The following is a 13237-nucleotide window of genomic DNA, read 5'->3' as shown; positions in this document are numbered from 1 at the left end:
ATTGTCACGTGCTGATTTGCTCTGCTCCTTTGCACCTTTTCTTTTTTTCTACTGTTCTGAAAACATCAAATGCCAACTCCTCCGCAGAGATCAGATTAAGAGACAGGCCTGGGCTAAGCGAAGCTTTTGCTTCCCCAGTTTGCCTATAATGTGTTTTCTATCTAAGTGGTGGAAATGTCACTGACTCTGCAGCATTCACTCAAGTGGAATTAATGCTTCTAGTTAGTGATAATATGACTTAATCAGCTTAATTATTGTGAGACATAAGTAGACACCTTTGTGTATTGAATAACTTATGACGTACTGGACCAAAAAGCACGAATGAAGGCTTTGAATATAAATTAAATATGACCTCTAGTGCAGTCTGCACTTTGGCTAATGATTCATCTCCCATGAAACTCAACGATTTACAAATCTTACATTTGAATAAATGATACATTTTTGCATGTTTTAAACAATAGCAGTGATTTTTATTTCAGCCTTCGGAATTCAAAGTGTTTCTCCACTGCCAGGAAGCAGGGCAAACAAGTTCATGTTAAACGGATTGAAAAATAAAACATTTGTGCAGTCAACCATCAGAAATACATCCAGAGGATCTGCAGGCATTTGTGATGAGATATTTCTTTTAATTCGTTGCTAGGAATATCTGCAACAACAGGTGAAAAAATGCATCAGAAGGAATGAAGAGAGAGTGAAGATTCCCAGAAGGGTCACTAAGGTCTTCACAGCAAATCCGTTCATTTCAATAATGCCTACAACAGAAAATATCATTAAATACCTCCAGAAATGTCTTATCATACATTTTGCCTGCACAGAAAATAAATTGTACTCATACAAAGAAAAGAGAAGTGGGACAAGCAACCATCAATCAAGCAAATCATTATGAGCATTAGTAGGATTTCTGATAGGCCAAGACACAGAGACCCTGTGATAGCAGGCTGGTGTGAAATAGAAAAATTGGGGTTAAATTGCTGTGTGAACCCAGAGAAAAGATGAGCTGTCTGAATTTGTTCTGTTCTATTGCAATGAGTCACTGAATTTCTGTACCCAAATCTTCCCCTAAAAAGCACTGGAGTTCATTGTGGTGCAAACAGTAACACAGATCTCTACACAGGGATTTTTTTCAGCCCAAGTCTATCTGAAATTCAGAGGTTAGTTTAGACTCTAGCATGACAGCGAAGCCTGGCTGGTTTGATGAGTCTCCTCTTAAGTCCATGTCCGTATTTCTTGGTGTTTTAACTAACAGAAAGTTTTTTCATACAGCCAAGGGTGAGGGCTGAGGGCTGTAGGCTTAATTTTTCTGTCAAAGAGCTGCTGCTCTTTAGCACCCAGTTTATCACAGCTCTTGCTCTGCAGCTCTTCAGCCTGTACTGACTAAATCTCCAGAGCTCCCCTGAGCACAGATGGAACATATCCACCCAGGTATCTAAATGTAAGGAGTTTGACCTGGGGCTGAATCCCACCTGCAGAATCCATCTTGTCCCCAGTCTCCTCCTTGATCTTTCTTAAATACAATTTACCAGAAGTGGAAATAAAGCCCTATGTGCCCAGCACCTGTCAGTCAGTGACATTTTATCAGAGACCAGAAGAACAGATTTATTAATGGCTTTGAGTCTCCCCTGGAAGACCAAACTTCAGGAACGTAATCCTGAAATCAGTTCCTAAAACTAAAGCTTAATTTTTCTGTTGCCAGGAAGTGCAATGTTATATTCTGTTTGCTCACCTAAACCATCTTTTCTTCCTCTTAGTTTCCCCCTGCAAAATAGTCTGGTAGTTGCCCCAGTATGTAAGGAGATCTACAGCTGGGGTTGAATCCTTTTCCCATGTTCCCCAAGAGTCCTCTTGGCTGCTTGTGCCACATGACATGAGCCATTTGACTCCCTCAGTGCCTGTCAGATAGCACTCACTGTGATGGTCATGTTCCTTCGATATCTGAACAGACTTCAGCACGCTCCTCCTGTCGCTGTGGGGTCCACCCTCATGCCTGCTTTTCTGCCTCTCTTTTGGCTAAAGTTTTAGTATCAAGTTAGAGATCATTTAGACAAACTGGATGCCCACAAATCTATGGGCCCTGATGGGATGCATCCACGAGTGCTGAGGGAGCTGGCAGATGTTATTGCTAAGCCACTCTCCATCATCTTTGAAAGGTCATGGAGAACAGGAGAGGTGTCTGAGGACTGGAGGAAGGCCAGCGTTACTCCAGTGTTCAAAAAGGGCAAGAAGGAGGACCCAGGCAAATACAGGCCGGTCAGCCTCACCGCCATCCCTGGAAAGGTGATGGAACAGCTCATCCTGGATGCCATCTCTAAGCATGTGGAGGAAAAGAAGGTTATCAGGAGTAGTCAACATGGAGTCACCAAGGGGAAATCATGCTTGACTAATCTGATGGCCTTCTATGAGGACATGACCAGCTGGGGAGATGAGGGGAAAGCAGTGGATGTTGTTTACTTTGACTTCAGCAAGGCTTTTGACACTGTCTCCCGTAACATCCTCATAGGAAAGCTCAGGAAGTCTGGCATAGATGAGTGCACAGTGAGGTGGATCGAGAACTGGCTGAATGGCAGAGCTCAGAGGGTTGTGGTCAGCAGTGCTGAGTCTAGTTGGAGGTGTGTAGCTAGTGGTGTTCCCCAGGGGTCAGTACTGGGTCCAGTCCTGTTTAACTTATTCATCAATGACCTGGATGAAGGGACAGAGTGTACCCTCAGCAAGTTTGCTGATGACACCAAACTGGGAGGAGTGGCCGTGCTGCCAGTCAGCGTGACCTGGACAGGCTGGAAAGCTGGGCGGAGAGGAACTTCATGAAGTTCAACAAAGGCAAGTGTAGGGTCCTGCACCTCGGGAGGAATAACCCCATGCACCGGTACAGGCTGGGGGTTGACCTGCTAGAAAGCAGCTCTGTGGAGAAAGACCTGGGAGTTCTGGTGGGCAACAAGTTCACCATGAGCCAACAATGTGCCTTTGTGGCCAAGAAGGCCAATGGTACCTGGGGTGCATTAGGAAGAGTGTGGCCAGCAGGTCAAGGGAGGTTCTCCTCCCCCTCTACACTGCCCTAGTGAGGCCACTCACTCAAAACCTCCATGAAGATCCCATGCTGCAAACTGCCAAATCCCTGGTGAAATTGTGCCCCCTCCATGTTACCCACACGATGCACAACACCACCAGCACCCAACTGGGACAAAACCATCCTATCTGCTGTGCTTGTGTCTACTGAGCATTGTGGTGTTTGAAAACCAGGGTGGATCTAAGTGGGGTATAGGGTCTGACCAGCGAGACACTTCCAGTCTTGCAAGGAAGGAGTCAGAAGATCATTTCTGTGCCTCCTGTCTTGGAGACCAGTAGGGGCAAGTTACAGACTTTGTTTTAATGTGGTATCTTCTTTAAAAGGATAAAAAAGAAATTAAAAACTTGGATCTGAGCTGCAGGGACAAATCACAGCACAGAGCTTGAGAACACAGTGGAGACCCTCATGTCTTTCCCCAAGCCTTTCTGTCTAGTAAAGCACTGTACGTCTGCTGAAGGAATGAGGAAGGAAGACCACTCTGGGAGCCATTTGTGAAGAGCTTGATTCTGTTGGCATGGAGAATTTTCTTCATGAAGGACCTCTATATGCAAATGGAGATGGAGTAGGAAATGAGCCCAGCAAAAAAATCACATAAGTTTTTTGCTGACTGCAGGTGGAATTCAAGTGAAAAAGAGGGGAAAAAAAGAAGAAAGAAAAATGAAACAGCCTCCTCTCTGCATAGATTGCATTGCTGGAGAAGCTTTGCATCTTGCACGGTGTAACAGTTGTCTGCTCAGAGGTTCCTTCCCCGGGGACTTTGCCTGGGATAGTTTCATCCATTTATCCCCGACTCCTGGCATCTGCATAACACGCTCACAGAGAGAGTTATTAGTTTAATTTTCTTGTGAATTACAACAGGGGCAGAGAGAATTAGAGAAGACTCTTTTTTTTTTTTTTTTATTATCATTACTTTTTGTTTTCCAGTTGAGAGATTGTAAATGAGGCTATTCATCGTGCTAACATCAGTAGGGACCCAAACCCGAGCCTTTCTGGGGTAATTGGTTTCTGATGAGCAATCACTTGTGAAACCAATAGCAAAGGCAAGAAGTGAAATATAAATTCTCCCTTTACATGCCGAGCTTCTCATTAGGATTTTGTGTCTAGTTTCTTTCTGGGATTCAGTGGAAACGCCAAGAAGTGGTAAACAAAGCGGTGGACTAAGCCTGACAGGAGTTTGTATTAGCAAAAAAATCAGGAGGACAGCATTGCCCACTGTCCTTGGGAAGAGATAAAGCAGCTGCAGAATCCTCAAGCTACAGCTTTCCAGGGAGCCCTTTGGCCAAACCAAGGCCTTGGGCAGGAACCAGAGACACAGGATCTCATTGGCCTGTGTTTTCATGTGGGGTGGCCCTGGGTGCACCTCTGCCCAAAAGAGACCAAAAGGTTGAGGAAGACAGGGGACACGTGTCCATACTGCAAGTCTAACCAGGGTGGCTGATGGAAATTTGCAGTCCCTGGTACCTTGCAGTTTGCAAAATATAGTGGACCTTGTTATCTGGATTTGTTACGAGGGCTGAGACTGTGAGTCAGGCTTCAGTTATCTTTTTTTTTGTTGTTCTAAATGAGGAGGCTGCTAATCTGCACAAGCTCTTGTTTCCCTGACAAATGTCATGGTGCTTAAGGCTTGATTTATTTATTTATTTTTTTTGGTGGTAAATTAAGTATCAACCTAGACGCAGCTTTCACTGTTTTCTAGGTTGGGGTTGTGGGGCTGTCATTCATTGGCTTAACTGGATTGCTTGCTGCTTTATGGGTTTTTTTCAGTAAAATCTTTTGGCACGCATACAGCTGGTTGTTGCTTTAAAGATGAGCAGAGAACAGCAGGCTTGACAAAGACAGAGAACATTTTTAAGCTCCTGTACACAGAAAGACCTCCAAAACAAGAATGATGCAGACATCTCTCTGACAAAACAAACCAAGCAAAACTCTTCAAACAAATCCACTTTTTCAGCTTCCAAATGCTGAAAGCTGATCCCAGAGAAACAAAAGTGTGGAGTAAAATCTCTGATAGGACTCAGTCCTGGGCCACCTGCTTTGAGCAGAGGGGACTGGACTAGATGTTGCTCAGAGATCTCTTCCAAACGCAATTATTTTGGGATTCTGTGATCACAACCAGGCAGCTTATTCCTTTCCTTAACCCAAAAGAGATGGACATGTTGCTATGGCCACAGCAAGAAAGGAGACAATTCGGACATTTCCATATTTGCATCTCATTGGCTTACAACATACAGCTACTGGTCTGCGTAGCTGTCAAGCAGACCAGTTTATTTTTCTCTCATTTGGTGCCAAGCTTTCCAGGAGGCTCACAAAGCCTGGGTGTATCCTGTACTAACCATGCCTTGCTACCTGTTGCACACCAGTCAGTCTCTGCTGATTGCCCCGGCTTTTTGGCCTCCCACCTCAAACATCAGGCAACCTTGTAATTTTGGTACTGCTTGAGCAGAAGCAAGTGTCCTTCCATGACAATGCCCAGGATCATTCACCTAAGCTGAAACACTGAAAGTTTGGGGAGTATAAGGCATTGAGAAGAGAAGAGGTCTTAGCAAAGACTGTGATGTGACCTAGGAGAGACTGAAGAAGACCAGCTGGTCCCAGCAGTTTTCCAAACTGCCCAAGCCCCTGGAACCACTGGTGATGGTGGGGGCCTGTGTGAACTGCAGGAAGTTCAGCAGGGCCAAGTCCAAGGTCCTGCACATGCGTTAGGGCAATCCCAAGCACAAATACAGGCTGGGCAGAGAATGGATTGAGAGCAGCCCTGAGGAGAAGGGCTTGGGGGTGATGAGTGATGAGAAACTCAACATGAGCCGGCAATGTCCACTTGCAGACCAGAAAGCCAACCGTGTTCTGGGCTGCATCAAAAGAAGTGTGGCCAGCAGGTCGAGGGAGGGGATTGTCCCCATCTACTCCTCTCTCATGAGGCCCCACCTGCAGTGCTGTGTTCAGCCCTGGGGACCCCAACAGAAGAAGGACATGGAGCTATTGGAGCAAGTCCAGAGGAGGCCACAGAGATGTTACGAGGGCTGGAGCCCCTCTGCTATGGAGACAGGCTGAGAGAGTTGAGGCTGTTCAGCCTGGAGAAGAGAAGGCGCCAGGGAGAGCTTCTAGCACCTTCCAGTACCTGAAGGGGCTACAGGAAAGCTGGAGAGGGGCTTTTTACAAGGGCATGGAGTGACAGGACAAGGGGGAATGATTTTAAACTGAAAGAGGGGAGATTTAGATGAGATATGAGGAAGAAATTCTTTGCTGTGAGGGTAGTGAGACCCTGGCCCAGGTTGCCCAGAGAAGCTGTGGCTGCCCCCTCCCTGGCAGTGTTCAAGGCCAGGTTGGATGGGGCTTGGAGCAACCTGGTCTGGTGGAAGGTGTCCCTGCCTGTGGCAGGGGGTTGGAACCAGATGATCTTTAAGGTCCCTTCCAACTTAAACTGTTCTGTGATTCTATGATAATTCGATCCTTTCTGCCTGCAATGTGGGCAGAGGTTTGTACCAGATTTGTAACTCACAGAAAACTTGTGCGACGGGAGGTTTGTGTCTTCCTCTCAAACTGTAGAAGCACAGACCCCAGGGCCTGACCCTGCACCCTCATCACTACTGGTACCTGTTCAGAAATCTGTACAGGCAGAAGCAGGCTGCAGGTAATGAACATTTTTTCCTACTTCGTATAGCTGCTCCGTGAGCCCTGGTTCCCCACCTCTTTCGCTCTTCCCCAAACAGCTCCGCATGCCCTTGCTCTGGGGAGAGCTGAGGTTCCCAGCTGAGTTCTCTTCTGCCAGTACATGCTGGCTGATCTTTCAGAGCACGCTTCCATTTTGTCTTTATGGATGTGTCTGTCCTCCAAGTCACAAACAGTACGGCTGAGCCTTTCACTCTGAAGGCAATTGTGATGGAAAAAAGGGAGAAAATGCAGGAAGTGAATCCTTCTGACTTTTGGTTGGTTGGTTTTTTGTTTTGTTACAAGGTTCTACTTTGCAGCTGTGTTGTTTTGATATGCCTTGTATTTCCCTTTTTGTGAGTTTATTAGTGAGGAGGTTGGGACTGAAAATTAGCAAAACAGCAGCAGATTATGTCGTTACACATTCCTTTAAATGTGTGTGTTATTTAAAAAGATTTACTCACTGTGGTGACAATTTGTCAGGGGCATAAAGTGGTGAGTGATTGAAGAACATTCATCGACTCAGAAAACAATTTTCTTGCTGTTGCAGGTTTTGCTCATTCTCTGCTTTATTCTGTGACCCAGCCTAGGAAACTCGTTGAAGATGTATGTATTTGGGAGGTCTGTGAAAGAAAAAAAGGAGGTGGTGTCCAGGACCTGCACAGCTGGTGTGCAGAAAAAGAAAGTGAAAGAAAAAAATGATGGTGGGAGACCTGTCTAATGTAACAGCCCATGAGAATTTCTGCCATGGGGTAATATTTGTACTTGTTACCAAAAGAAGGAAGATGGTCAGAACGTTGAAAACTGGATTAAATAGCCACTATCTGACCAAAAACCCCGTACCAGCATTGGAATTTCCCTCTGTTCTCTTTCTGGTGGACGTTTCAGGGAATCTGTGGTATTAGGGGAACCTATGGATAGGAAGGAAAACTGGTGTGTAAGCAGCATGCAAGGTATTATATGGTTTTCACCCGAAATCACAAAGACCTCAGTTTCTGATAGCCCTTCACGTCATGCTCACTGGCCATCTTAACACATCCCCAGCCTTTACATCCTGATTCTCCTTTCCACAGCAAGCCTGGCTGGCATCATTTTATGCAGCTCTTCCCTCTTGCTGTAGAGCAAGGAGGAAGGAAGTCTTTTTCCTGCGACTGCATAATTCTCTCATCTTATTTACAGAGGCTGAAATAAAAGACACTCACCCCTGCACTAAATCTGTTGGGCATGGGGAGCGTGGTGAAGGCAAGGAAGTGGAATTATATTGCAAATGTCAGGAGCTATGAAAAATGTAACAGCCTTTAATATTCTTCTGCTGTTATTGCTGAGAGTGTCTCTCACCTGCGTTCACAGAAGGTGAAGTGCCTTTTACCGAGCCCAGCTGCCACTGAGCAGAAAAGATTTCCATGCTTCCTATTTTTATTTTAAAGCTACACTGTGGTGTATAATCCTGATTATAAATGCACTTTCCCTCCAAACTCACGCTTAAAACAATTAACCTGCAGCTTGAAGACTTAATTTAAGCCCTCGGCCTTTAAGGTTAACTCCTACATCATGCGTCACCAAACTTCTGCCTCCAATGTCCTGCTACTTATACCTTACAAGTGACTTTTACATCCCAAATGATAACCACAGCCCCTACCCTCCGTGATACCTACTGCTAACTGGTGCTGAGCCAGCTGCTTGGATGCTGCTCTGAAGATGTAAAACATTAACCGTGCAGCTCTCCATAGCTCTCTTTCCCGTGGGGTTGTGTTTCAAGGTAAATGGTTTGCATAAGGTCCCTCCGAGACCTGCCTTTAGTTTATTCAGGAGTATAAACAACCTGCTGCTTTTCTGCTTCTCCCTACAGAGCAAAGAAAAGCCCATTTTATACATTAAAATTGCACATAGTGTTGCTAAAAGGTCTGTGATGGCTTTTTCTGGAGCTCAGAGAATCTTATCTAGTTCCAGGAGGGGTTTCACAGGGCGTAAGCAGTTTTTCCCCATACATCCCCCTCCTCACTTAAGACCGGGAGGGAGACAGGGTCACTGGCCCTCAGCCGTACTGCCCAGGGCTGGGGAGTTTGTGCCAAGGGCAGTATCGTTTTTCTTCATGGGTTTGTTTTAATTTCACCTCGATACAGCGATCCCCACGGTTCGGAAAGCAGCTCTGGGCGGGGGAAACCTGGCTCTCTGCAACCCAATTAACACCACCCTGGGAAGCAATGGGTGTAAGTCCCGACTCCTGCTGTTTTACTAGGAGTCACGACATGTCGCTCCCTGCCAGGCACCAGCGAGGTGGGCTGCTAACGGGTGCCTCGGCTTCCAGCCCCGCTGTGGGGAGCAGCACCGGAGGGCCCCAACGGCTCGTCCATGCTGTGCCCGCGGGGAGTGGGGCGGCCCCGGCAGCACGCAGCGGTGGGTCTCTCCAAGACACGGGGGCTGGGAGGGCCAAATCAAGGTTGGCATCAGACCCTGTTCAGTTTTCGGATGCTTATACGCAGGATTGGGGCAGGGGACATACAAATTTCACCCTTTTCATCCTTGTCAGGTTGGTGCTGGCAAGGCACAAAGAGGAGCAGCAGAAGACAAATGAACAGCTCCCCCACGCCGGGATTTGAGCAATCAGGAAATATAATCTGAGCTGGAAAGTGCCCGAGCATCTGTTGGGTTATTAATAAATTGTATGCAATCTGTCCGGGATGAACCTCGGGACGGAGGGGAGCCATCTGCTCCCAAGCGGGAGCTCTAATGGTGTCTGGGGAATGAATTTAGCAAATGAAAGGCCATGGGATTGACCAGACCGGGGTGCCTGGTCTCTGCACAGCTTTTCCAGAGTGGGACAATACTGGTGCTCCACCCCCGGGACAGGATCCCACATGGATGAGCAGAGAACTGGGATTCAGGCCAAGCGTTGGGCATCATCTGTCCAGCCTCACAGGCTTGACCAGCCCCTGGGGAACTCGCCCTCTCTTTCAAGATCCTTTCCAGAAATCAAAGGGTCCTGGGCCAGGGAGAGCCCTGCTCCCAGGGGCTGCCTTGTGGCCGCACCCCTGGATGGGGAAGCCGATCTTGCGTGCCTTTCCTCTCGGTCGGTGCTAATTGCTGCCCATAAATGTTGTTCTCCACGTTTTATCCTCCACCTCTAACAGTGCTTGATGTTTTGTCGGAACAGCTGGCGAGGATTTCCAGCTCTGCTCCTCGCAGGACTGGGCAGCCTGAAGGGGCGGGCTGGGTGTAACGCGGTGGTTGCGCAGCGCTGTGGGGAAGGCAGCTCACCTCCAGCCCACCGCCAGGTCTCGGTACCTGCTATCCCCCGGGAAAAGGGGGACTTGTGGGGTGCTGCGAATGCCTAGATGTCAGTGTGGAATCAACTATCGGGGGCAACTTATTGAAACTCTTGGAGGCACACTTGTTGAAGGTAAAGTTATATCCGCATTTTACAGAACTAAGAAAGCGTCTAGGGTGGGACATGGTCAGTGCAACAGTTCCCCAGGCAACTGACCTGCATTCTTAGATGTTTGCACACTAAGGGAGCTTGGCGTGCTAACTCTGAGACAACGGAGGGTGGAATGGTGTGGAGATAACCGTGGACAGGCTCTGTTAACAAGGCAGGTATGAGAACTCCATGGTGCCTTGTAGCCGAAATTATACCCCGTTCCACCCAGAACAGAATCACAGAATCACAGAATCAGTCAGGTTGGAAGAGACCTCTGGGATCATCGAGTCCAACCGTTGCCCTGACACCACCCTGTCAACTAGACCAGGGCACTAAGTGCCATGTCCAGGCTTTTCTTCAACCCCTCCAGAGATGGTGACTCCACCACCTCCCTGGGCAGCCCCTTCCAATGGCTAATGACCCTTGCTGAAAAAGAAATTCTTCCTAATGTCCAACCTGAACCTCCCCTGGCGAAGCTTGAGGCTGTGTCCTCTTGTCCTATCGCTAGTTGCCCGGGAGAAGAGGCCAACTCCCACTTCACTACAACCTCCCTTCAGGTAGTTGTAGACTGCAATAAGGTCACCTCTGAGCCTCCTCTTCTCCAGGCTAAACAACCCCAGCTCCCTCAGCCGTTCCTCGTAGGTCAGACCCTCCAGACCCTTCACCAGCTTGGTCGCCCTCCTCTGGACTCGCTCCAACACCTCAACATCTTTCTTGAAGTGCGGGGCCCAGAACTGGACACAGGATTCAAGGTGCGGCCTCACCAGTGCTGAGTACAGAGGGACGATCACTTCCCCAGACCGGCTGGACACACTATTCCTAATAGAGGCCAGGATGCCATTGGCCTTCTTGGCCACCTGGGCACACTGCTGGCTCATGTTTAGCCGGCTGTCGATCAGCACCCCCAGGGCTCTTTCCGCCGGGCCGCTTTCTAACCACTCTTCCCCCAGCCTGTAGCACTGCATGGCGTTGTGGTGGCCGAAGTGTAAGACCCGGCACTTGTTCTTGTTGAACCTCACGCCGTTGGTCTCGGCCCATCTATCCAACCTGTCCAGATCCCTCTGTAGGGCCTTCCTACCCTCCAGCAGATCGACACTCCCACCCAGCTTGGTGTCATCTGCAAATTTGCTGAGGGTGCACTCAATCCCTACGTCTAGATCATCTATAAAGATATTGAACAGCACTGGCCCCAGAACTGAGCCCTGGGGAACACCGCTAGTGACCGGCCACCAGTTGGACTTTGCCCCATTCACCACCACTCTCTGGGCTCGGCCATCCAACGCTGGTCACTGAGCCAGTGATTGTAGCAAAATCATGTCCTGTGGATGAACTTCGTTCATTATAAGCTCATTATAACCCCAAAACACACCTCCATCCCAAAAGCTACCTGCCTGAGCATGCTCCCTGAATTTTTCTTAGTCTATACCTTGAAGTCAAAGCAAGAGAATTTTGCACCAGTCAAAAATAAAGGTATGTATGAATAGAGTCACTCAAGCTCCGCCTAAACATAACAAAATAGTAAAAAAACCCTTTAAGAAAGAGGCAAGGAGGGGAAGATACCATCACTAAGAAGTCAGGGAGGCATCACTATGGACTTCTGGGAGCAGTCGACGGGCTGAACCTCGTTGACTTTGGGATGCCTTTGGGTAAGATTTGTACACTTGGTTATACCAGGTGCTTCCCTGGGAAAATTAGAAATCAAACCTGTACTTATGATCATATTAGTAGCACTGTATAGTCATCCTGCAACATATATATGTTCATAGGTACCTCAGCGTGCTCTGCAGACAGTGTATTCATCACCAGCAATCTAAAAGAATCTGTATCTGTTGGTCAAATAAATTACCTTAATTGAGGAACAGGTCACGAGGCTTTTATTTCAGTGGACGTGCTCAGATTTATGGCACAATCTGGAACCAGTTAGTTCATCGACCACGACTGGGCCCCACACTGAGTGCATCCAGACCTGTGTTAGTTCAACACATCAGCTGTTGAACGCAGCCGGACTGATAGTGCCGATTTTGGCCTATTTCAGCCAAAATCCAAGCTGTCAAACCGGGCACCACTCAGAGGCTCAGCTCAGCCACCCCCAGCCCCTCTAATATTAGCCCTCCTAAACGCAACAGTCGGTTATATTAATTGAGGAAGGCTGGGGGTGTGCAGGGGTTATGACACCAGCTCTCATCGCGCGATGAAGAGCCAAAATGTTTATTGCTGGAGGATATCTCCCCCCGACCGTCGGGTGGGTCTGTGTTAGCAGACACGCTTTCCCTTAGACGAAGAAGCCAGGATCGCGCTGCCCGCGGGCACCGTGCCCCTAAAACACTTAAAACCGGGCTCCCAAAAACCCCGCTCCGGAGTAACTCGAGCCTAAATGAAGGCCAGCTCAGAATGAAACCTATCGCGACGGGACGGGTCTGGACAGCCCTGCCCCACGGGCGGCTGCGAGCGGGCAAAGCCCCCGCTCCCCCTTCAAGGGGATGAGCGAGACCCCGGACCCTCTCGGGGCGACAGCACCCGCTGCCGGCCCCCGCACGGGAACGCGGCCCCGCAGCTGCCGCCGAGGCGGGGCCGCCCGCTGGCCGCCCGCCGCTTCCGTGCCGCGCGCCGGGCACCGGGCGGAAACGCTGCCGGGTCCTTCCGGCGGCGGGGAGGAAACGGGGCCGGGCTCTGTGGGGCCCGGCTGGGATGGGGCGGCGGGGCCGTTCCCTCCCGAGGAGGGACGCGCTGGCCTGGGAGCGCTTGAGAAATAGCTGATTTTTTTAAAAAGCGGGACCGCTATTCGCTTGCCGCGGATGGCGCCGGGAGAGCCCGGCCGAGCCGGGAGCTGGGCCGCTCCCCGGGCGAACAGCGCCGGGCTCAAGGAGCCAGGCTCATCATCAGGCGCTTGGGCTTGTAGGGGAGAGCTGGGCGGCTTGGGGCCGGCAGCAGGGCGCCTGCGGGACCCTGCGACGAGTCCTGTCACCCTCCGGGGTGACACAGCCGGGGGCATCGCCGGCAGCTTCCCAAGGAACGCCGGGGGAGGGAGGCGCCGGCTCTGCCAGCGTCCCGAAGTCGGGTGGAAAGGGAGGGATATCGTGTCTGTCCCCTCCTCTCTCAGCCTGCCCGCC

This window comes from Nyctibius grandis, chromosome 22, assembly GCF_013368605.1.
Source record: "Nyctibius grandis isolate bNycGra1 chromosome 22, bNycGra1.pri, whole genome shotgun sequence".
NCBI lineage: Eukaryota > Metazoa > Chordata > Aves > Nyctibiiformes > Nyctibiidae > Nyctibius > Nyctibius grandis.
This window is presented reverse-complemented; position numbering follows the sequence as displayed.